Raw genomic sequence first — 22,994 nt, forward strand, 5'->3', positions numbered from 1 at the left:
GAATGTACAAATTAATGTTTTAAATGAATGTTTATTCATTTTTTGAATATATAATTAATGCTTTTGATCAAATCTGGGAACTTTCTCACCATTATCACAACACTTTTTTCTCCTTTATGTTCACTTCTTCTGGGACTTCATAATGCATATATTGATATAGTTTTTTGTGTTCCATAGGTCTCTAAGAAAAATTTAAGGCCAAAGAGCATGTCCAAGATTATACAGCTGATATTAGGTCAAGGAAAATATTTTTAGATGTTTGCTTTGTCTTTGATCAACTTCCTAATTAAAATTAAACATACTGCCACACAGGAAATGATGAGCAATACCTACCTAGTCCTTTTAAAGGTATTCTCTAGGCAGCATTCATCACTTCCTTAGCTCATTTTCTTTCTATTCTAATTAATCAAGATCAAATATTCCCTATGTTTAAACTACTGTATGATTTAACGTTTCTTATTTTTATATGTAGTTTTATAGAACAGCTTCAGTTCTACAGCTGTTCTGAGACTACTTGATAATTTGTTTCAAAAAGAAACAGATGTGCTATGATTATTCAAGCAGGTAAAGGGTGAAAACTAAACTGAGTCAAAATTAGATACAATCACATCTCAATTTGTTGCTAAATAAAACAAAATCAAGTTGGAGAAATTAAAACTATGGTACACTGTTGGTGGGAATACAAAATGGTACAGCTAGTATGGAAAACAGTATGGAGGTCCCTCAACAAACTAAAAAAATAGAACTACCATACAATCCAGATTTTCCCACTTCTGAGTATTTATCCAAAATAATTGAAATCAGGACCTAGAAGAAATGAGAGCACTCCCATGGTCATTATACTGGTATTCATAATAACCAAGATGTGAAAACAACCTAAATGTCTGTAGATGGATTAATGAATAAAGAAAATGTGGTATATACGTACAACTGACTATAATTTAGTCTTTTAAAAAAAAGGAAATCCTGCAATATGGGACAATATGGGTACATCTTGGGAACACTCTGCTACATGAATTGTTTCAGTCATAGAAGGACATATGTTGCATGATTCCACTGATATGAGGTGTCTAAAATAATCAAATTCATAGAAGAAAGAATAGAATGGTAGTTTCTAGGGGCTGCGGGAAGAGGAAAATTAAGTTGCTACTTAATGTGTATAAATACGTATCTTTCAGTTATGCATCATAAATAGGTTCTAGAAGTCTGATGTATAGTATTGTACCTACAGATAGCAATCCTGCAGTGTGCACTTAAAAGTCTGCTAAGAGAGATAGATCTCATGTTACATGTTCTTACCAAATTAAAAAAAAAGAGGACTATAAATGAAAAGATCGATAAAATTATTCTGTTAAATAAATACAATAAAAAATATAAAAGATCAAAACCTCAGAGCATATTGCTATTTATTAATTATGAGAACTTTGAATTTTTTTGCCTGATTAATAACCTTAATCAAGTTCCAGGAGAAAGTCTATTAAAATAGGAATATAGTTGTCTCATATATTAAGCATTAAATATAACATTGCAAATGCTATTCAGAAAAACTAGAAGAATAAATAAAGAAACCTGTTCTGTTGCTTGAGATTTAGATAAAGAAATGATAAATACTTACACTGCTATCGTTATGAGAAGCATGTAACTTGACTTGAATATCACGAAACCAGCGTAGCACACCCAAATATTATTTGTGTAATGCATGAGAAATAGAGAACCTGCATCCACTGCTGAGAACATTGCCAGGGCCATCTCTCCCAGGAGATCCCAGTTGACTTTCACACAGCCTGCTGTGAAGGCTGCCAGAGCCCCTAGAAAGGAAGAAATTAATATATATTACATCTTGTCATTCCACACATACAAAGTAGGGTGCTGTTTTGTTAAAATTCACACTGGATGGCACTGAAGCATTTCCAGGCTATGGTAAGAAATGTTGACCAATCGTGAACGTTGATTGAATTGACAATCACTTGATCCAGCTCTGGGAAGTGCGCATATCTTTTTCTCTTAAAGTTTGAAATAGACCAACTGAATTTGGGTCTCCATAAATCACAGACTGGAAAGGCCCCAGAGAGGCCATTTTTTTCTTTCTTCTTCCCTTTGCAGAAGATAAAACTTGGGTTCAGAAACCTGGTGTTAAACAAAAACAAATCCAGACTTTGATAGGGGGAGGCTTTATTCAGAAGAAAGGGTTGCAATAGGAAGGACACCCTGATTGCCGAAATCTGCAACCATCTTAACATCAAACAGAAAAAGGGTTTTCTTTTATAGTGTAATCCTTCGCTGTAGGGCAAGCAGCCATAAATGGGATCTTTGGAGAGGAAGCTGGACAAGGAAGGGGAAACGATCAGTGGAGACTGACAGGATTTGTCCTGCTGTGGTCCATTTTCAGAAGTTGATGGGGGCTGGGGCACATTCCACCTTGTGTTGTGTTTACTCAGAGTTGGGGCAAGCAAATGTAAGGGGTCTGTAATAAGGAAAGGAGCCTGACTCAAGTTCAGTCAAGACAAAGCACTGTGGAAGGAACAGTCAGTTGTGAACACTTGGTGACCAAGTGAGGCACCAGGTTCTTCAGACTGAATACCAGCCCTTGCTACCATGTCCTTTTCTGTGCTGTGTAACAGATGTTCTAGCAGGAAGGGATTCTCTCTCTCTGTCCTTATCACTGTTTTCTCTATCTTCTCTATAACATTGATTTAAAAATTTCCTCAAATCCCTAAAACATACCCATCTTCTTTTTAAGAATTCTCTCTATACATTTACCCCATTTGTTGGTTTAATCATTCCCCGCCTTGTTGACTCATTCGTTCACTACTCACTCATCAAATGTTTTTGAGCTTCTCTGTGAGAAAATATGGTGGTACACTTTGGATCCTTGTTCTTGAAAATAATATAGCCTACTGGAGAAATGAGATATATCAATTTTTTCATTTTAATAGTGTTGTGACAGAATTGTAGAAATGCTGACCTTAAGTCAAATTTGAACTAATCATAACCTAGTGGTTCTCACAAAGGCATTTTTGTCCTTCAGGGGAGAGATGGCAATATTTGAAGACAATTTTGGTTGTCATGACTTATCAGGGGTGTGGGGTGGTGCTGGTGGTGGTATGTTAATGGGATCTAGTGGGTTGGGGCCAATGATGCTGTGGAACATCTTACAAAGCACAGGACAGCCCCCCATGACAAAGAATTTCCCTGCCAAGAATGTCAGTATTGCTGAGGATGAGAAACTCGGACCCAAGCCCTACATGTAGTCACAAGACATACCCCTGGGACATATTCATGTGATGATATGTATTATATGGATGTACATATCATGTGTTCCTACATCGTGCTGTGAATGAAGTAATCAGTTGTCAGGTTTCTTGCTACCCTTAGCTTTCTTTCTTAAAGACATGGCTTAATTTACATGAGGCGTTAGGTCAGCAAACCAGTCTACTTCACCTGGTTCTGCCTAAAAATTTGACACTAATTAGGGTCCTCGCAATCACAAAGAGACTAAAGAAAAGTTGTGTTTGGGGAGCTTTTAAAGAATGAATTTTACACACATATTACTTTTCTTGCACATGCCTTCAGTAAGGGTACATTATCTAAAGAGAAGATTGTTTTCTCCCTTCTCCCAAGGAGCAAGTCCTTAGAGAGGAAAAGGGTTTAAGATAAACAAATCCTAGAACAGGTTTCTAGGAGTCAAAATGGAATTTTTAGAAAGGGAAGTGAGAAGAATATTATCTCAACAATAGACCCTGAAATGTTCAATAAATATATGGGTGTGGAACACCCCAACTTCAAAAATAATATCTTCAAAGTCTTATTTGATGTGAAAGCTTTGTTATATCAGGAAAAACCATGTGCATTGTTGGGCTCACTTTAAAGACAGCTCTGGGCTCTACCGTTCAAACTCTAGAGGATTAACTCTGTGTCAACCCACCTTCCCTTCTCTTCACCTCATTCTCTTTGGAAAAGGATTTTAAACTTCACAAAATATGTTCTGGGAAAAAGGAAGAGTCTGTGGATGAGAATCTAAGAACCCCCAAACCACTGTAGCTTCTCAGCTAGGAGGGAGGTTTTTGAAAGTAGAAAGCCCAGAATGGGGTTGAGGGGGAATCCTGTAGCAGAAACTGGAAACCCTCATTCTCCCAGAGATCCTCTTAGGGTCACTCAGTCTCGCTGCCTCCTGCTGCACAAAATGCAATATCAGAAATCCATCAATAGATAAATAAGGTTGAAGCAAACACTTAACCAGTCAGCTCCAGGAGAAGGAATAAATAAATACTCAGGAACACACGTATCCTCTTGGAGCTCCTGCCTCTCCCAACATGTCACACCCTGCCTTTCTCCTTTCCTAGCACTCTCTGTCTCCCGCTGCCATTTTCTCCACACTCAAAGATTGCTATTTGTTAAGAGCTACTGTGGAGAGACACAATTCTTACTGCTTCTTACTAATGTCAAATGAATGAAAGTATATTGTGTAGGAACGACCAGAGAGAACATTATACAAGGTAATACAATAAGCAAGCTGTGGAGAAGAAATGGGATGAAAGATTATAACAATCCCGTTTTGATTCACTATTATTCCAGAAAAAATATGGATATAATAGGGAATGGGGGAAGCTGAGTAGAGAAAATAATCTTAATCAGAAGGCAGCAAGTTTTGGCAAATCTCCGCATGTAGAGTTAAGAAAAGATATAAATAAATTATTTAAGTCATCTCAAAGGGAACCTTTGAATGATAAAGTAGCTCATAGAACAGTAGCTTTCAAACTTCTTTGACCATAGCCTGAAAAAAAGAAATAGGTTTTATATGTCCACCAGTACATACATATTTGTATGTAAACAGTTTTCACAAAACAGACCTTATCCCTATAAGCTGCTGTGCTCTGTATTCTATTCTAATTTTCTATTCTGTTCTTTGATTTAAAAATGCTGGTCAGAAATCCACTACATTGATTTCAAAATCTGTATTCTACAAAGGGACAGAGAGTAAATATTTTAGGCTTGCAGACCACATAGCCTTCTTTGTTTTTATTTGGTTGCTTGCCTGGATTTATTATTTTTACAATCCTTGGCATATATTATTTTTTCCTTTACAACCCCTTAAAAATGTAAAAATTATTAGCTCTCATGGGTCCTGGGCCATCGTTTGCCCACCTCTATTAATAGTTTGCAAACCACAGTTTAACAATTAGAATTAAAGAGCAGTTAGAGAGGAAAGTGATTTGGTAGCTTAACCTTAAACCATTCAACTCTTTACAGCCAAGCCAGGTTCGGCCAGTGGGACAGAAATTTGCAGTCCCTGTTTCTAGGGGGTAGGTAAAACTTTATTTTCCAAGGATAACTTTGTCAATCTTCCCTTATATACATTGCTTTTTTTAAATTTCGTGTAAAAACTCTTTTTTTCCACAGAGTATTTGGTATTCAGTATTGAAGTCAATACAATGAATCTAAGAGTGTGATTTGGAAGACTATATTTCTTGCACTAAGAACAATAACTGTTCTGAAAAGGTAAAGTCTAGTATGCTGACCTCCAAAGGTTGCAAGGGCTTCTACTGCTCCATTATAGATTGTAGAACTCTGGGACGGTGCCTTGTAATCCCACAGGATTTAAACATAGTTCAAAACCTGATTAAAACCTGCTGTGGAGAAGGCCCATCACAGGGACCAGTAAAAAAGTTGCTCTGAGGAGTAGCACTCCTTCAGATCTTGGAACCACTGCACAAAAACACTCAAAGTTAACAATTTCTGGCTTTGGAGTGCTTAACGAACCATCATCCAAATTCCTTGAAAAGGTGAATATTTCTTGGCAGACCGGTTTGTGAGCCTTTTGAGGTTCCTCTTAAGAAAACATCTCTTCCTTTTGGTTTTGGAGGAGCCCCTGTGCTGGGTTTTGCATGAAAAAACATGCTCTTCTTAGGCATTGGTAGGAGAAGTAAGAAAAGAAAGGCCACAGAGACGGAGGCCAAAGATATGACATTGAGGTAAAAGTATGAGAGGCTGGCCAGGCACACCAGGAGCTGGGCCAGCACCGAGGCCGCTGTGTAGGCCACCAGCGTGATGCTCCTGCAGTAGCCGCTCACTTTCTGGTAGTGCTCAGGGTTGACCACGCTGTAAATGTAGGCGTAGTAGGCCACCTCAGTGGCAGGGACTGTCCCATAGAAGAACTCCACCACCTGCATGGCTCTTAATCCTTGGCCAAATACAAGAAACAGCCAGGTGATGATGAAGCTGACTCCTTGCTGGATGATGACTGGCTTGTAGTGGACATAATTGGTGAGGATGAACACGGAGAGCAGCAGCACCAGGTAAGAGTATGTCCAGATTGGGAAGATCTCATTTGTGATCTGTAAGATTAAATGGGGAAGGGGCATAAGGACCAAAGCACTGGAAGTGAAACACACCATAGATCTCTGACATAATATATTATCCAAAGGACATGTATCCTTCCTAGGACACATTGCTTGGCCCACGTCAATTTGATACTTCACGTGAGTTTCTGACAATACAGTGGAAAGTCATGGGAAATGGAAATTCAAGGAAAACAAATGGCCCAAATCATGGATATTCCTAACATGTGGGTTCCCCCCTCCAGTATAAAGGAAGAGCAGTTATTGTTCTTACATTTTAAAATGGAATATCATCTGCATAAGCCACTGAGGCTGGGAAAGAGGCCATAATGCATATGTTAGGCTTACCAGCTTTCCCTAGGGCACTGTAGGGCTGCTCACCTGCTGTTGCTTGTCCTTTTGAAATAGTTGACTCTTCTTCAATAAGGTTAAAAAGAATGTTTTGGCAGAACCTAATTGTATTTGCCTTTGATCCGCATCAGTATGTAAAATGTGCAGACCATCAAGAGATCATCTGGGTCATCAGGAACACATAGGACAAATGATCAGTTCAAGACCGAATATCAGAAGAAGGAATGTTAGTCTGTCTTCTGTTCTTCCTCATTCTTGGCCTTACTCTCTTGGGCTGCTTTGGAGGAGCCATTAGAAACCAGTTAGTATCTCTCTTGTTTAAGTCAGCTTTGGCCACATTTTTCAAGGAAGGAGTCGGTGGTATCTGCCAATCATTTGAGCCCATCAATAGAACATAATTATTTTAGCTTCTATAAGCTGAATCTATAGTGGGTGGGAAATGATGTAAAGAAGGCTGGGGTAGACCCCGTTAATCCTTCTCAGATCCCAGGGTCTCAGATCACTGATGTAAACCTGCCAACTTACTGAGCCCGAGAGTGTGTTTTGACCTAACCTGTGCCCTGACTCCTTGAGTTCTCAGGTCACCTTCTACCTAAGTGTTCTTATAGTTTGGTAGAACTTCATTCTGGCTCTTCCCGACATTAGGTGTAGTCACTAACCCGGAAAAAGCTACGTTCCAGATCTGTTTTTAGGGACTGTCCCTGGACTCTAAATCCAGTCCAAGGGTATCTCCCAGACAAACCTGTCTGCACCTACTGGCATTCAAGATTGGCATGTACCTTTTTAATTGGGAAGGAAAACGGTGGATGGGTTTAGAGGGAGGACTTCCCTTGGTGTCTGGTAGGGACATGAGGCTGTTTTTCGGGAGAGGAAGGCCAAGGGAGATATAATTGTAACAACCCATCTGCTGAATAACCAACCTGTAAAAATGGGTGTGACATTTTTTTCCTAAGGAAATTGAATCTATACAGCGCTTTGTCTGATCTTGTTATTTTCAGTGATTAAAGGGAAGGTTCTTAAATTTTAGTGTGTAGCTGATTTACCTGGAAGGTTTATTAAAAACCAGACATTTAGACTCAGTAGATCCACGGTAGGGCCTGAAAATGAACATTTCTAACAAGTTATCCAGGTAATGCTCTTGCATGGGTTGAAGGACCATGCTTTGAAAAACACTGACTCATAGGCTCCTGAGGATTACATCCTATGACCTGACTAAAAGCCAAAAATAGCCTTCATATTTACACATAAAGAGGAAAAAAAATCTTCAGAGGATTTTTTCATCTGCTTTTTCCTAGTTTTTCCCCTGTAAATCTTATACTATCCTCTAAGGTTTGTGCTTATATCTAGGTATGGCTGCTTTATTTTATAAACAATGATATCTAGGAGTATTGCTTTTATACAGCTCAAAGGTTGTTTTGAACTCACCCCATTTGTGTGGTAGCAAAGAGTTTTATATTTTAAATGACAAATACACAGAAATCATGAAGGCCCATTTGTTCGTCTTTGAGATTGTAAGAAGTGTTGATATTTTGCTCCCACCCAAGGCTTTAGACATTGGTTCTAACAAGACATAAATCTAAGATAAGCACGTTTGTAAACTTACCACACTGAGGCTTATATTTTTATCTGGTCCTGCTAAATAAGGTACGACAAATGGTTCTGATGGTTTCATCATTGAGAAACATCCAAAGCAGCAGAGGTTTACTGTGGGGGAAAACCCAGGAATGGCTTGGTGATGTCTGGCAACAATTCATGGATGGTTAAACTGTTGGAGAAAAAAGAAAAAAGGAAGTCTGAAGATTGATGTTTTTTTTTCATAAAACTTATGTTCTCTTCCCCATGCTCCATTTGTCCTATGGTCTTAAAAATGACAAAAAGAAAATTGTGTGACAGTAAATACACGTATCACAGGTCAAAATACAGGGACTTGAGTCTTGTCTTTGGATTTTTTGCTTTAAAGAGAAAACTAATGGTTACCTGAAAACACAGCAGTAAAGGGGTTAAGTTTCATCTCAGCTGGAGTGGCGGGTTCACTGAGGAAAATTTACTCCCCAGTACCGCAAGCCAGTGGGTTTCTCCTGTAATCTTTTTCAGTAGAAAGGAGTCAGGGAATTTCTCCTCAGGCAGAAATCTTGGGCATAAGATAAGATTGGTGGAATTTTGATAAATGTAGTTGCTAAGCAAACATCTGCTTCATCCCCCCTGTCATGAGCCTATTACCCTGTAGCAGCTGATGAACTGGAAATTCATTTTAATGAGTACTTTAAAATGGTGAATAAAATAGCCTTTGGGGAGTGAAGATTTATAAAGCAGATAGACCCCTTGCTTTTTCTAAGAATGAAACTCAAGGTGAACCTTGGTTTAGCTTAAGAAACCTCCACAGATTTGCATTGTCATCCACCCAGGTGACTTGATTTGTTTTAAATATCTCTCTTCAGAAGAACTCCATGACGTCTAGACAATATGGCATCATGGATGAAATTCAACAACACTTAAAAGTATTTCTCTGAGGTGATACTTAGCACTTGCTCTGTTCCTGTTTTTTTGCTGCTTACATTGTTAATACTGAAACGTGAGAACTTAAGTTCAGGAGGATAAGCCTTAAAGTCTGCTGAGGGAATGTACGTGCAGCCCTGAGGAAGGCAGTAGACTGCTCTGAGAGAACGTCACTCACTCAGTCATTAACCGTTTCCTCCCTGAAGCTTCCAGACCCTCTCCAGCTTTTCTTCCTCCTTCATCTATGCTTCCTCTCAGTCACAGCCCTGACATAGCAGGGTGCCCTGACGGTCAAGGGCAGGGCTCTGGAGTCAGTAAGGTCCAAATTCTTCCTGCTAATTACAAGCTTGTAAACTATGTCAAGTTACCGACCTCTTTAGTACCTCAGATTTCTCATCTGTAAAGTGGGGATGATGATACCTACCTCGTGTTGTAAAGATTACACGCATTACTACACGCTAGAACAATGCCAGTCAGTAAGCACACACTATGCGTTCTGTGGAAGGCATGGCTTTGGAAGACACTGAGGTGCCTTTGACGTGCACATCTGTTTGTTACCCTGGCAGTTAGGGGGGCAGGAGGCAGGGATTCATTTTTGTCACTGAGTCTAACACACAATTTCACACATCAAAAGTCTCCTGGAAATGTTTGTTCACAGTATAGCCATTGGGCCAAACATGGTTTCTAACTGACCAGAACAATTCAAATAATAATAAGGAGATATTTCCCAAGTTTCCTAATTACTTAAAGTTGTTCTCTGGAGTAGGAAATACAAGCCACTGTTTGCTTTTCAAGAATATGGAAGTTTGGGGCGCCTGGGTGACTCACTGGGTTAAGCCTCTGCCTTCAGCTCAGGTCATGATCTCAGGCTCCTGGGATTGAGCCCCGCATCAGGCTCTCAGCTCAGCAGGGAGCCTGCTTCCCTCTCTCTCTGCCTGCCTCTCTGCTTACTTATCATCTCTCCCTCTGTCAAATAAAGAAATAAAATCTTAAAAAAAAAGAAAAAGAACATAGAGGTTACTCTTTTTTTCCCTAAAGATTTATTTATTTATTTGAGGGGGGCAGGGAGATAATCCCAGGTAGAACCCCCACCACCATCCCGCTGAGCGTGGAGCCTGATGTGGGGCTCAATCCCAAGAACCTTGAGACCATGACCTGAGCTGAAACCAAGTGTCAGTCATTTAACGAACTGAGCCCTCAGATGCCCCTGGAGGTTACCATGAAAATAGTTTTGGATCAACGAAACAAGAATTTCCTGGTGAGAAGAACACGGCTTTTGCAGTTGAGAAATTCAAATCTGGACTACATCTTTTGAGCTGACACAGTTTCTTAAAGGGCCGAGGCCCCCGTTGTCCTCATCTGGGCAGGTGGGTAACTTCCCATTCCACCTCAGATGTTGGCAGCCGGTTTGTCAAAGACTGTTGAACTCAAGATGGGTGGATTGGTTGGTCTGACTAGAATATGGAATCCGTTACCACCACCATGGGAAGATTCACATGACAAGTGATCATGTGGAGAACAGCCAGAACAAATCCTCTCGAATTTGAAATTGGGAGGGCTGCTCTCAGGATGGGCTCCAAGTTGGCCCCCTGCTGGTGTCCTCACTTACTGCAAAAGAACCCTTCGTTTTCATTTTCTCTGTGGTGCTCTGCCTGCATAGCCCCTCTGAATTGAAGGGCTTTCCTTATGGCCTGTGGAAAACTAATGGCTCCCTGTGGAGAACCTTGAAACCATGAGGCGTGTGCTATTCCTTAATATGTGGTCTCCCCTGAGATTGACGGGTGTGAAGAACCCAACATGATAGATGCAAACATTCCTTCCTTAGACCTCCTTTTTAAATTCCAAGGCATTTCCCCCTTTTTAAAATTAATGGTGGGGTTACAGCTTTAAAAAAGAGACAAATACTGAATTTACAGTCTCAGGTTACTCTAGTGGTGTGATTTTTAATAGTTCAAGCAGGTGATAATTCTTAGTTGATTTTTAACCTGTTGCTTCAAAGGTCATTGGAAATTAGTTAAAATGTTACCAAACAAAGGCCCTGATTTGCTTAGTTATGTCAAAATGTAAATTTCTAGTCTTCTGGAAGAGGACGTTGGGTGCACTGAACACAGTGGGCTTCTGTTTCAGGACACAGGTGCATCCCAGATGTTTCAGGTTGGGAGTTCTGCAGCTTCGGGGCCCTTGCTGTTTGAGGAGCAGGTGCACTGCCATGAGTGGGTGGACATTTAATAAGTATCCCAGCTATTACTGTGATGTGGACCTTCTGATAGATGTGTTTTCTGCTGTACTTAACATAGCTGGCTGAACTTAGTCAAATTCCTTTGCCTGAGTGTCACTGATTAAAAGAAGGTAACAGTGATCTACTTTGTTATTTGTGAAGAGTACATGAGATCAACAGGAAAGGACTCAGGACACTGCCTAACACAGTAAATACCAGTGTCTTTCCCTGGTCTTTCTTTGAGAGTCTGGTCTAGTCCCAGTGACACAGGAAATCACACCACCAATGAATCCCCGATAAAGTAACAGCTCATAATGTTAGACCCACGTAAGTTGAATTATTGATCATCAGTACACAATGTAGGAATAATTTCAAAATTAATTTAAGAGAATAAGAAGACACTGAAAGAGTAAGTTTACAATTTAAGATTGCAAGGAAAACTATTTCTTTAAGGAATTAAATTGTCTGAAAGCCCTTTATACATACTAACTTACATATGAGAGAACATAAGTCATTCTTACTTGTCTTTTAATCAGACCTTTACAGTCTGCCATAAAGGGAACATAATCAATTTAGTTAGGTTTTGCTCAAAACACATGCTGTCCATACCTATACTTCTCCATTTAAATGTTTTACTAAATTCATTTAGATTCTTGTCTAAATTAGTGAACATTTAGTGGACATACTTTTTAAAGAATTAGGAGAAAATGATCTCTATATTCCAGCTCACCATGACTCAGTATTAAAATTTGTTGTTGTTGCTTTTTTAATCTAGATGACTTAAGTTAGCTTTTCCATGTCAACATTTTCCATCTGAACCTTGCTCTGCCCTTTCTAACCAGCTGTGTTGGTTAATACACACTGACCAAAATCACCATTTTTAATGGTGATTAGACAGATTTCTTTCTAATTGACTTTCAGTGGTCATATCACTCATCTTGCTATTGGATGCTATCAGGTAAGATTAGGGACTCATTTCAATGGCATGGTTCCCTTACACCCAGGAAATCACAAGGATTAATGAATTGTTGAGACCAGTTTTGATACTGGGAAGTGATGTGGTGCTGTAACAAACATAGAAACATGGAAGTGACTTTGGACTGGAAAATGGGTAGAGGCTGGAAGAATTGTGAGGTATTAGATAGAAAAAAATCTAGAATGCCTTGAAGATATTGTTGGTAGAAATATTGCCATTATATGCACTTCTGTTGAGGGCTCAGAAAGAAGAGAGGAGGAGTGCTACAGAGAAAGCGTCTATTGTTTTAGAGAAGACGTATCTCACCAGGAATAGAATGTTGCTAGAAATATGAACGGTAAAGGTGTTTCTGATGATGTCCTAGATGGGAAGGAGAAACATGTTATTGGACACTGGAAGAAAGGTGATTTTGTTCTAAAATGACAAAGAACACAGTTAAATTATGTTTTGTTGTTGGAAAGAAAGTAGAACTTGTAAGCAATGAATCTTGCTTGGAGATAACTTTGCTTGGAGAGTTCCAAGCAGTGTTGAAGGTAGCCTGGCTTCTCCTTGCTGCTTATAATAAAATGTGAGAGAAAGGAAAGAAATTGAGGGAAGAATTCCAAAGCAAAAAGGAATCAGCATTCAGTGACTTGGAATATTCTCAGCCAATCTATATAGCCTACTTTATAAACAGCGCCAACAGTGTGGCTGGACCATCACTGGCTAAAGAGCTCAGGTGTTTGGCGGATGGATCCAATCAACCATCTTGGTAGAAGCCAGGAATGGAGATGGGGTTATCCTGGAAAGTCCATAGAGGACCCTCTGGTCTGATGGCTTGGACCTCTGTGAATTGCATTCTACTGGTATAAAACTGAGAATGTTATACCAGTAGAATCACTACCAGCTTGGCTTAATAGGGGCAGAAGCAGCATGAAACAAAAAAGTGAATGAGTCTGAGAGCAGAGGCACAGATGCAGAAGTTTGGGCTGATGAGACCCCCTCAGGCCTATAGGGTGAGGCTGCTGTCCTATCAGACCCAGAGGACAGAGCATTGAGCCACAAGAAATTATTCTCAGGTCTTGAAATCTAATGGAACTTGCCCTGCTGGATTTTAAGTCTTCCTTGGGACCTATTACCCACCTTTTCCCTTCTAATTTCTCCTATTTGGAATGAGAATGTCTACCCTATGCCATGATAATTGTATTTTATAAGCAGATACCTTGTTCTCTGATTGACAGATGGAGGGGGATTTTACCAAAGGTTGAGTCATACCTCGGGTCTCACCCATAGTGATTTATATGATTTAAATGATGAAATTTGGGACTCTGAATCGATGATATTTAGATGATAGCCTGGATGTAGAGTGGATACTGGGATAGTTAAGACATTTGGGAATGTTGGAAATGGGGTAAATGTAATTTTGTATGTGGGGGGGGGTGTGAATTTTGGGAGGCCAGAAGGTGGACTGTTAAGGGTTGAATTGTGTCCCCACCCAAAAAATATGTTGAAGTCCTAATTCCCAGTACGCTAAAATGGAACTTACTTGGAAACAGGGTTGTTGCAGATATAGTTAGTTAAGATGAGGTCATCCTAGAGTAGGGTGGGCCTTTATTCCGATATGAGTGAGACGCTCATAAGGAGAGACACAGATACAGAGACCCACAGGGAGAAGGTGGCCATGTGCCAACAAAGGGAAAGATTGGAATGATACATCTACAAACCAAGGAACAGTTAAGTATTTCCAGGAAACACCTTAAGTTGGTAGAGGCAAGGAAGGCTCTTCCCTACGGCCTTCAGAGGGAGAAGGGACCTACTGACACCTTAGTTCTAAGCTTCTAGTCTCCAGAACTATGAGAGAGGCAATCAATTCCTGATATTTTAAACCACCCAGCTTTGTGGTGCTTTGCAGCCACATTAGGAAGCTGATATTGATTATAATACACCTAATTTGAAATTTTTAAAATTTAAATTCAATTAATTAACATATAGTATATTATTAGTTTCAGAGGTAGAGGTCAGTGACTCATCAGTTGGATATAACACCCAGTGCTTATCACATCATGTGCCCTCCTTAATCCCTATCACCCAGTTACCCTACCCCCTCACTCGTCCCCTCTAGCAACCCTCAGTTTGTTCCCTAGAGTTCAGAGTCTCTCGTGGTTTGTCTCTTTCTCTGTTTTCATCTTATTTTATTTTTCCCTCCCTTTCCTTTGTAATTTGAATTTTTGATAATTTGGACAAAATGTATGATATATTACACTTCAAAATTTTTCATTGAATATATTCTATCCTGGATTCCCTTGTATTCATACTTTCATTATTGTTAACTATAAATAGGTCAAACAAGTCTTTACTTACATATTGAGTGAAATTTCCCAGTTCATTTTTGTAGCTACCTATTAAGTATTTTCACCTGGGTAATAAACATTGGTTATACCCCATAAATTAGTGGTTCAAAAAACTGAAATGTTCTCATTGTATGAGTTGCAGAAATGATAAAAGAGTGTCTCACCCTTTTAGGTCACCAGCCTAAGCAGACTGTAATTTTTAAATAAAAATTTATAAATTTCCTTAGAGCTTAGTCATTACTCATAAGTTTATTTTGTATTGATGTTCCCACTGAGATACTGATGTCGATAATGACAGCACTCCTTTTTACTGGGTCTTCTTTATCAAATTATTGAGTTTTAGAAATGAGTGTGCCACAATGGTAATGAAGGTGTCTTTTGTACAGGAGGCTGGTGTTCTCAGGGTACGTTTGGTTGGGTTTGTGCTTTCAGCTAACAGAAACTTCAGTCACCCCAAGTAGTCAGGAAGCCTTTGGGGAAGGAAGAAAAAGGAAGGAAGCTAGTTCTGTTGTAGTTGTAGTAAAATTGTTCTAACTCACTCGTTCACCCGTATTTGGTCTGCCTGGTCTGAACAGAGCAGATTCACCATGGCGGGCCAGGAAAAAGACTTTTGATGGAAAGACCATCTTGTGTATGTATTAAATGCAAGTTAGAGTTACAGAGTTTTCACCACTACTTCACAATGCAAACCCTATGTTTTACGATGGGCATTACCATTACAGAAATTTTCTTTAAAGAAAAGTGGGACAGGCTCATTCTAGAACCTTCTTTTGTCATTCATGGCAATGCTACAGATAAATTGGGTCCAGTGGTATTGTGGAGCGGTTGTAACTCATACTGAGTCTGAAAGAATGGCGTAAAGTGAAAATTGTCGAGCGAGTCCCAGGTAGAGAAACTCCTTTGTGAATTTTCGGTTGTCAACCGAGCTGTTCCAACATTTTTTTTTTTTTTCTTAATTGAAAGTGACATGGTACTCCCACCTAAGGGTGATGGGCTGAGCTGTGATTTTGCTTCTCATTTGGAGAAGGTGTTTCAACACCAACTGTCGGGTCTCTTCTCCACTTACTGATTCAGCATGTCTTGGCAGGGAGGGGTTGAGACAGAATTTTCATTTTTAACACGTAGCCAGGTGGTGCTGACCATTAGGGACCTCATTTTGAGAATCACAGATTAGCCAACAGCAGTTTGGGGGGCCACTCTGAGGCTGGAAATTTGAAAGAGATTTCTGTAGTAGTTTTAGCTTTATTCTCTTTGAGTATTAGGCACTAGAGGGCAGTGTGATCCCAGCAGACAGCCGATGATGTCACCGCAAATCCAGACCTCTGTTTCAGCCCAGGCATCTCTGATTTTTATCTGCTTTGCTTATTGATGGTTAACATAGGAATTTAGTTATTTTTATTATTTTTTCACATAGGAATTTATATGTCAGAAAGGTTCTACTGCCAAAAATAAATTTAAAAGTTGTTTTCTCTCCAGTCCCTTCTTTTTGAAGTCCTAGGGCCTGCTAGCTAGACAGCAGGGGTGATTTTATGTCCCATTATTCAGACAGCTTTAGTACTGAAAGATAAATTGGCTCCTTAGAGTCCGGTTTTCTGATAGTGTTTGCAATGCACTCAAATTCTATTCACAACAGAGACAGAGTTTTGAGACCAAATAAGTTCAGAAGCATTAGGTTAAATAAAGTTATATGAGTTCCTTTGCTGGAGTGTTCCTCAGAGTCTTTATTTGTACACTGGAAATTCTTGAGAGGAGGATGTGGAATGCAAGTCCACTACAAGTATTTTGGAAAGAATCACCAATCTGGTCCTAATTCTTCATTTTTCTAGAAGTCGAGACCGGAAGATAACATGGCTGCTGGGTAGTGACAGGGCCTGTCTCCTGAGTGCGGCTCAATGTACTTCCCACGGGATACACCTACAGGCCTGCGTGCAATGACAAAGCCCATGTGGGTTAATGTGCTTCCTGTTTGGGGCCACGAGTCTTCCTACTCCACCTGTTGGACCACTCCTCCTCCAGGTGCGTGCAGGCTGCGCCCCACACCTTCCAACAGATGGGGCTCCAAGGCCCCTTCTTAGACAGAGTCCTTCTCAGGACACCCTGTCCAAAACTTTTTTTTTCTCCTGTCGGTAATGCTTTGTCACCACTTGCTATATATTAATATGCTTAATGGTTTTTGTCCATTTCTGCCTTTTAAAATAGAAGAGCCAGAATCATCCTGGTGTCTACTATATTCATATTTAGTAGGTGCTCGATTAACATTTTTTGAGTAAATTATATAGTGTTAGCAAAGTATATAACCTGAGATTGATTATTGTATCAGTCAGGGTTCTCCAGAGAAATAGAATCAATAGGAGTTATATATGTTATGGGTTAAAATGACAAAAGCTAGTGTGTTTTATGAAATGGTTCTAATAGGACCCAGATAACCTAAGTGCTATATGAATTTACAGACAAATTTCCACTTGCATTTCTGGGCTTAAAAGTACAATATCTGACACTATCTAGTAATTGTTTAAATTTAATGGTATTTTATTTGTATACATCCTGGTATATTACAGAATATTCTCACAGGCTTCAGGAAGTTTGGATTTAAATGTTATTAAGGTGATAAGTATTTACGTTTATCCAAAGGCCTCTCTGAGAAGGGATTCTACCCTGGGTTTTACTGCAGTTAAGGTAACTGCCTTGGAAAATACTAGCCACTTCTTTATTTTCCATCTTCTGAATCTCGCAGGAGCGCTTTCATGAGCAGACTGACCCAAAGGCGTTCACACTTACTTGCCAGTAACAATCCACGGGTCCTCTGGTAATTGCACTCTGAAGGAAGGTTAGAGATAATGCTCACCATGGAAGAAGATGTTCTCTGGAAAAGAGTGAATAGCGTTGAGTGGAATCTTGGCTTTGGGAGGGGCGACCTTCCAGGTGACGTCATGTAATCTACCACCCACTCTATCCCTTCACAAGGGGGGCCCACATGAAGGTTGATTAATTTGAAGATCTATTAGATTGATTGTCCTCTTCCTTGAGGTAAAGTAAATACTGATCCAGTTTATATTAATAAAGCTCTTACTTAAGCAGAGTAGGAGGCAATAGAAATCAGAAACTGAATTACGTCAGAATGACAACAATGAAAAATATTTGCCAGAGGTTAAATTGAGATAACTGCTTTCCACTGACTTCTACTTCACAGAAAGTAGGGATTTGCTCTCCCAGATGGAATGCTTTTGGGGTTTTCTAGGTCTTTCTTGTGTAGTTGATGAAGTGATTATCTGTGGAGTCACGGATGAGCCTTACTGAGAGTCACCTGTTTTCTGTGCTCCTAGAAACCCACGCTCTTCTTTAATTCATTATGTTTCTGTCTAGCCTGGCTATGGGTTGTTTGCCCAACTCTGTATTTGAACGTGGAGCTGAACTTCTGGTCTTTTCTTCTCCATGACTTTCAGGGACCTATAGCTATTTCTACTATCCTGGAGACGTTGTAATCCCTTTGCCCTCTGAATTTTGGTTTGAGAAAACCAGAGATCAACCTAATAGAAGAAACACAATCGCCAACTTGATGGGGATGGAGAAAGATCTTAGCTTTTGTGGAGAGAAGAGGAGAAGAATAGGCAAAAGTGCCAGGATTGAGCGAGAACATAGAAATGGAGGAGGCGATAATAAGAGAGAAGGGGATGCAAGTTATTCCCTGCAGCTAAGGAGAGTGATAATTCTGCTAGTATTTTCCAGGATCTTGAGTTCAAATATCAGCCCCATCATTTTCTAGCTGTGATTTCGGGTGTCCACATGTGGTAGTTGATACTGTCCTTGACCCGCCAGGCTGTCTCCAGACAATGTTCATTTCTTCAGAACTCACTTAACTTGACCACTTCATCGTTGTCTACTTGCTGATATTCACTGACTTCCCCATCTCTCTTCCTCTGTCTTCCAAATCCTTGGCCTCAATTCTTCAACCCAAGTCCTGCTATTATTTTACAGTTCATCAATATCCACCTGAAATGCATCTCACCTTCCCAGTTCCTCAGTCTTCTCATCTGCAGGGACTCCTTTTCCATGCTGTCTCCGTTCCCCATTCTCATGGCCACACCTTATTCTCCCTCTAATAAGGGACCTCTTCAACTGGCTCTATTTACAATCACCTCTTCTTGCTTAAATCATCAGCTACCTTGGTCATACCATTCCTTAGCTCCATTGGGATGTCTCTGTTTTGCTTCCAACATCTCAGCCTTCTCCTTTCCTTCTTTCCCTTGTAATTTCTACAATAATCATACCAATGCCCTAAATTCCATTGACTGTCCATGTTTTGATCACATCTGTGTGGGGGAAAAAACCTCATCTTCAGGTTTTTTCAGGGTACATTTCTTAGTTGGTGATTTTGCATTACTGATCTTGTCTTTTAGACTCAAAACTAAGTTCTCCTTTAGGGCTTTCCCCATGTTCCACGGAGATACTAGAGTGCCCTTCTAAGAGAGGATACAGGAATCTCCTATATGCAATTTTCAACAGCTACTCAGAGATCCTCTGGATTTTGATGCACCCCTAATCTGATGACCACTCTGATACCTCCACCCAGACTGCTTTCCCAAAAAGGGACCACTTGAGTGTCAGGTCTGCATGCTGCCTGGGTTAGTGATGCACAAGGGGGGCATGGGAAGGTTACATGGTTCAAAAGACATATACACACAAGTATCTGAAATTCTTCAGCCCACAGAAAACTCTCATCCCCTCCATAACCCCTGGAAGCTCCTGTGTGGTCAAATACAACCTGTCTTCTTCTGATACCACTTTAGTTTGAATAACCACCTGTAAATATCACTTCTAGGGACCTACTTCAATTTGGTTGTGCCTGTCTGTCCACATTTCCTGAGATTTCAAGTGCTCAGCCTGTGCTCCAAATATGCAATTCTCTACCAAAACCAAATTAATTCTTCCTAACCCATATTATCAATAAGCATATAAAAAAATACTGCTAGGAGGGGCGCCTGGGTGGCTCAGTGGGTTAAGCCACTGCCTTCGGCTCGGGTCATGATCTCAGGGTCCTGGGATCGAGTCCCGCATCGGGCTCTCTGCTCAGCGGGGAGCCTGCTTCCCTCTCTCTCTCTCTGCCTGCCTCTCTGTCTACTTGTGATCTCTCTCTGTCAAATAAATAAATAAAAAATCTTAAAAAAAAAATACTGCTAGGAGGTGCCATTGACCGTAATACCTGCTTGGATAGACATTTATACAACATACTTTCTATGCCTTGTTTTTAATTCTCTGAAAATTTCACAAAGTAGATATCACCTCCACATGGCAGTTGAGAAAGCAGCCATTCCAGGAGAGATAATGTGACTGGCTCAGGGTCATGCAGTTTAGAATCCAGTTCTGTAAGAATGCAAGGCTTGAACTCTTCTTCTTCTACCTGGTGGATGGGGCATGCTGGTCTTGTTTCCTTCTTGCATTCCCTTCAAGTTGTTTCATGGTCTTGTTTACTTTCTCCTCTGTCCTTGCTGGCTATTCCCCAAATTAGAACTGTGTCATATACAACTTAAGGTTGCCATGTAAAATGATGAACATTGGGATACATGGATGGTGCAGTTCGTTGAGCTTCTGACTATTGATTTTGGCTCAGGTCGTGGTCTCAAGGTCGTAAGATGGAGAGCCCCCCATGTCCAGCTCCCCACTTGGCAGGGAGTCTGCTTGAGATTCTCTCCTTCTCCTTCTGCCCCTCCATGTTTGTGAGCACACACTCTCTCTAATAAATAGATAAATCTGAACAAAAGAAAATGATGAGCATCATTAAATGTCACATATTACCCCAACTGATAATAAACGTAGCATGCGTTCTCTTTTTCTTATTGAAGTGTAGTTGACATCCAATATCCTGTTAGTTTCATATGTACATCATAATGATTTAATATTTTTAGACATTATAAAATGATCCTCACAATAAGTGTAGTTACTATTTGTCACCATACAAATTTATTATAATAATATTATTATATTCATTATGCTGTATAATAGATTTCCATGGTTTATTTATTTTGAAACTGGAAGTTTGTACCTCTTTATCATTTCACCTGTTTTGTCCAACTCCAGCCCCTCCTCCTCTATTTTATGTATCTGTGAGTCTGTTTCTGTTTTGTTTTATTTATTTATTTTGTTATCTGGATTCCACATATAAGTGAAATCATACAGTATTTGTTTTCCTGTGTTTGACTTATTTCCCTCAGCATAGTACCCCCCCACCCCAGGTCCATCTATGTTGTTACAAAAGGCAAGACTTCATTCTTTTCATGGCTGAGGAAGGCAGCAGGCATCCTTGAAATCAGTTCAATGGACATTTACAGAAGTTGTTTTGAGGATGCTTTGCCTTTATTGTTACACCTAATAGTGTACAATTTTGAGTAAATGTTGCAGCCCTGTCCAACCCTGGACAAATTCTAAAAAGCAATGACATTTAAACTATTATTTGACTCATGTACCTTCTCCATGACAAGAAGTAGAAATCAGAATTCTATACAAATCATTATTTTGCTGTTGCCCTCTCTGTTCTGATATGCTCCCACCCCACCCTGGAATGAATACTTTCCCATACTTTCTTTTATCGTATGAAGATAAAGCAAGAGTGGTCCTGTATTTGGTGGAACCAGTGTCTATAGCAAACACTAGAAAAGTGTCTTTCATCAGCTGCTTTCTCCAGCAGATAAATTAAAATTTGTGCGGGCTTACCTTTGTGGTCTTAAAAGCGAGAGGAGAGGAGGCTTTATACAAAAGGAGATCATTAGTCAGCAAAAACCAAAATTCACAAGATGAGCGTGGCGGTCTGTCCTCCGCTCCACTGGGACACAAAGCCAGCTGCCATCAGCCATGATCTCAAAGTTCTGGTCTGTAGGGCAGACCCGTAACACCTGCAGAACACCTTGATTGAGCAATGAAGCACGCCGAGGCACGCCGTGGCATGCTATCCTCGGCAGACAGTGTTCCTTATCCCAGAGTAAGGAGACCTCCACTTCTGCATCAGCAGGGAATTGATCTCTCCTGGTATTAAACACAAATCCCTGCTATCATATTAACAACCGCTTAGAGATACTACGTTTTTGGGTTTTCTCAGCACCAAATTTTGTGAGTGGCCAGAAGACCAGTCAAACATTCCTGCTATTACTTCACTAGCTTCCCATGATATGATAATCTCACTTCCCCCACCCCCCAACCTCATCCAAAGTCCTATTTGCTTCCTGGAACCTCTCATCCAGTTGAATTTTTGAGTGTGCACACTTGCCTTTCTCTTCCGTGACATTTGACTTTAATTCCTATCTCCAAAGCTAGATGCGTTTTGCCCCCTTCCATTTCCTTCGAGAAAGACTCCCTTTCTAGGATCTCCAAAGCAATTTTTGGTCTCTCAGTGGAGAGATTCAGGTATCCGCCTCCCTCTCTTGCCGCTGCTAACGTCCTGTCCCATTTTTCCTGCCCTATCACTTATGACCTGTTTTTGAGCCACTTCCAGACGTTGGTAGCTGGCTCCTGGCCAGCATGTTTCTCCCTCTATGTGGGTGTAGCTCACAGGGCTGGCATTCATCCACCAGTCAAGCACTGTGGATTTCATATAATAACCTCAAAGCTCACATGCGTTCTTAGGTCAGTTGTCCTTATAATCATTTCAAAAGACAGAAAAGGAAAGAAACAAAAAAAGGATAAGGTTCTCATTTTGTGTTTAGTGGAAGGGAACAGAGTGTGGGATGTGCCTCCTCCCCAAATACTCTGTGAATTTGCTGTGGGTACTGCAGCCTCCCCTGAGCCCCCAAGAGTCATCTCTTAGCTTTCTTTTTTTCAAATTTAAATTCAATTTAGCCAGCATCTAGTACATCATTAGGTTCAGATATCGTATTCAATAATTCATCAGTTGCATAAAGCACCTGGTGTTCATCACATCATATGCCCTCCTTAAAGCCCGTCGCCCAATTACCCCATGCCCCCACCTTCCTCTGCTCCAGCAGCCCTCAGTTTGTTTCCTATAGGGGTGGCTGGGTGGATCAGTTGGTTAAGCATCTGCCTTTGACTCAGGTCATGATCCCGGGGTCCTAGGATCAAGCCCCGCGTCAGGCTCGATGCTCAGTAGGGAGCCTGGCTTCTCCCTCTTCCTCTACCCCCTCCCTGCCCATGCTCTCTCTCTCTCAGATGAATGAATAAAATCTTTAAAAAAAAAAATCCCTTAGTTTCCTGAGTCACCTTGCCTGCCGAAGAGAAACTCCAGTGTGATACCTCTAGTAACATGGTCTATGGAGTGGACAGAGCTAAGTTCTCTAATA

General features: G+C 40.4%; 1 pseudogene; it reads right to left on the minus strand.

Annotated features, from left to right (window-relative positions):
- The window catches only part of LOC123950526, a 36,133-nt pseudogene extending 14,036 nt beyond the window's left edge, over positions 1-22,097 (minus strand).
- Between the last annotated feature and the right edge of the window lie 897 nt (positions 22,098-22,994).

Source organism: Meles meles, chromosome 9 (genome assembly GCF_922984935.1).
Source record: "Meles meles chromosome 9, mMelMel3.1 paternal haplotype, whole genome shotgun sequence".
NCBI lineage: Eukaryota > Metazoa > Chordata > Mammalia > Carnivora > Mustelidae > Meles > Meles meles.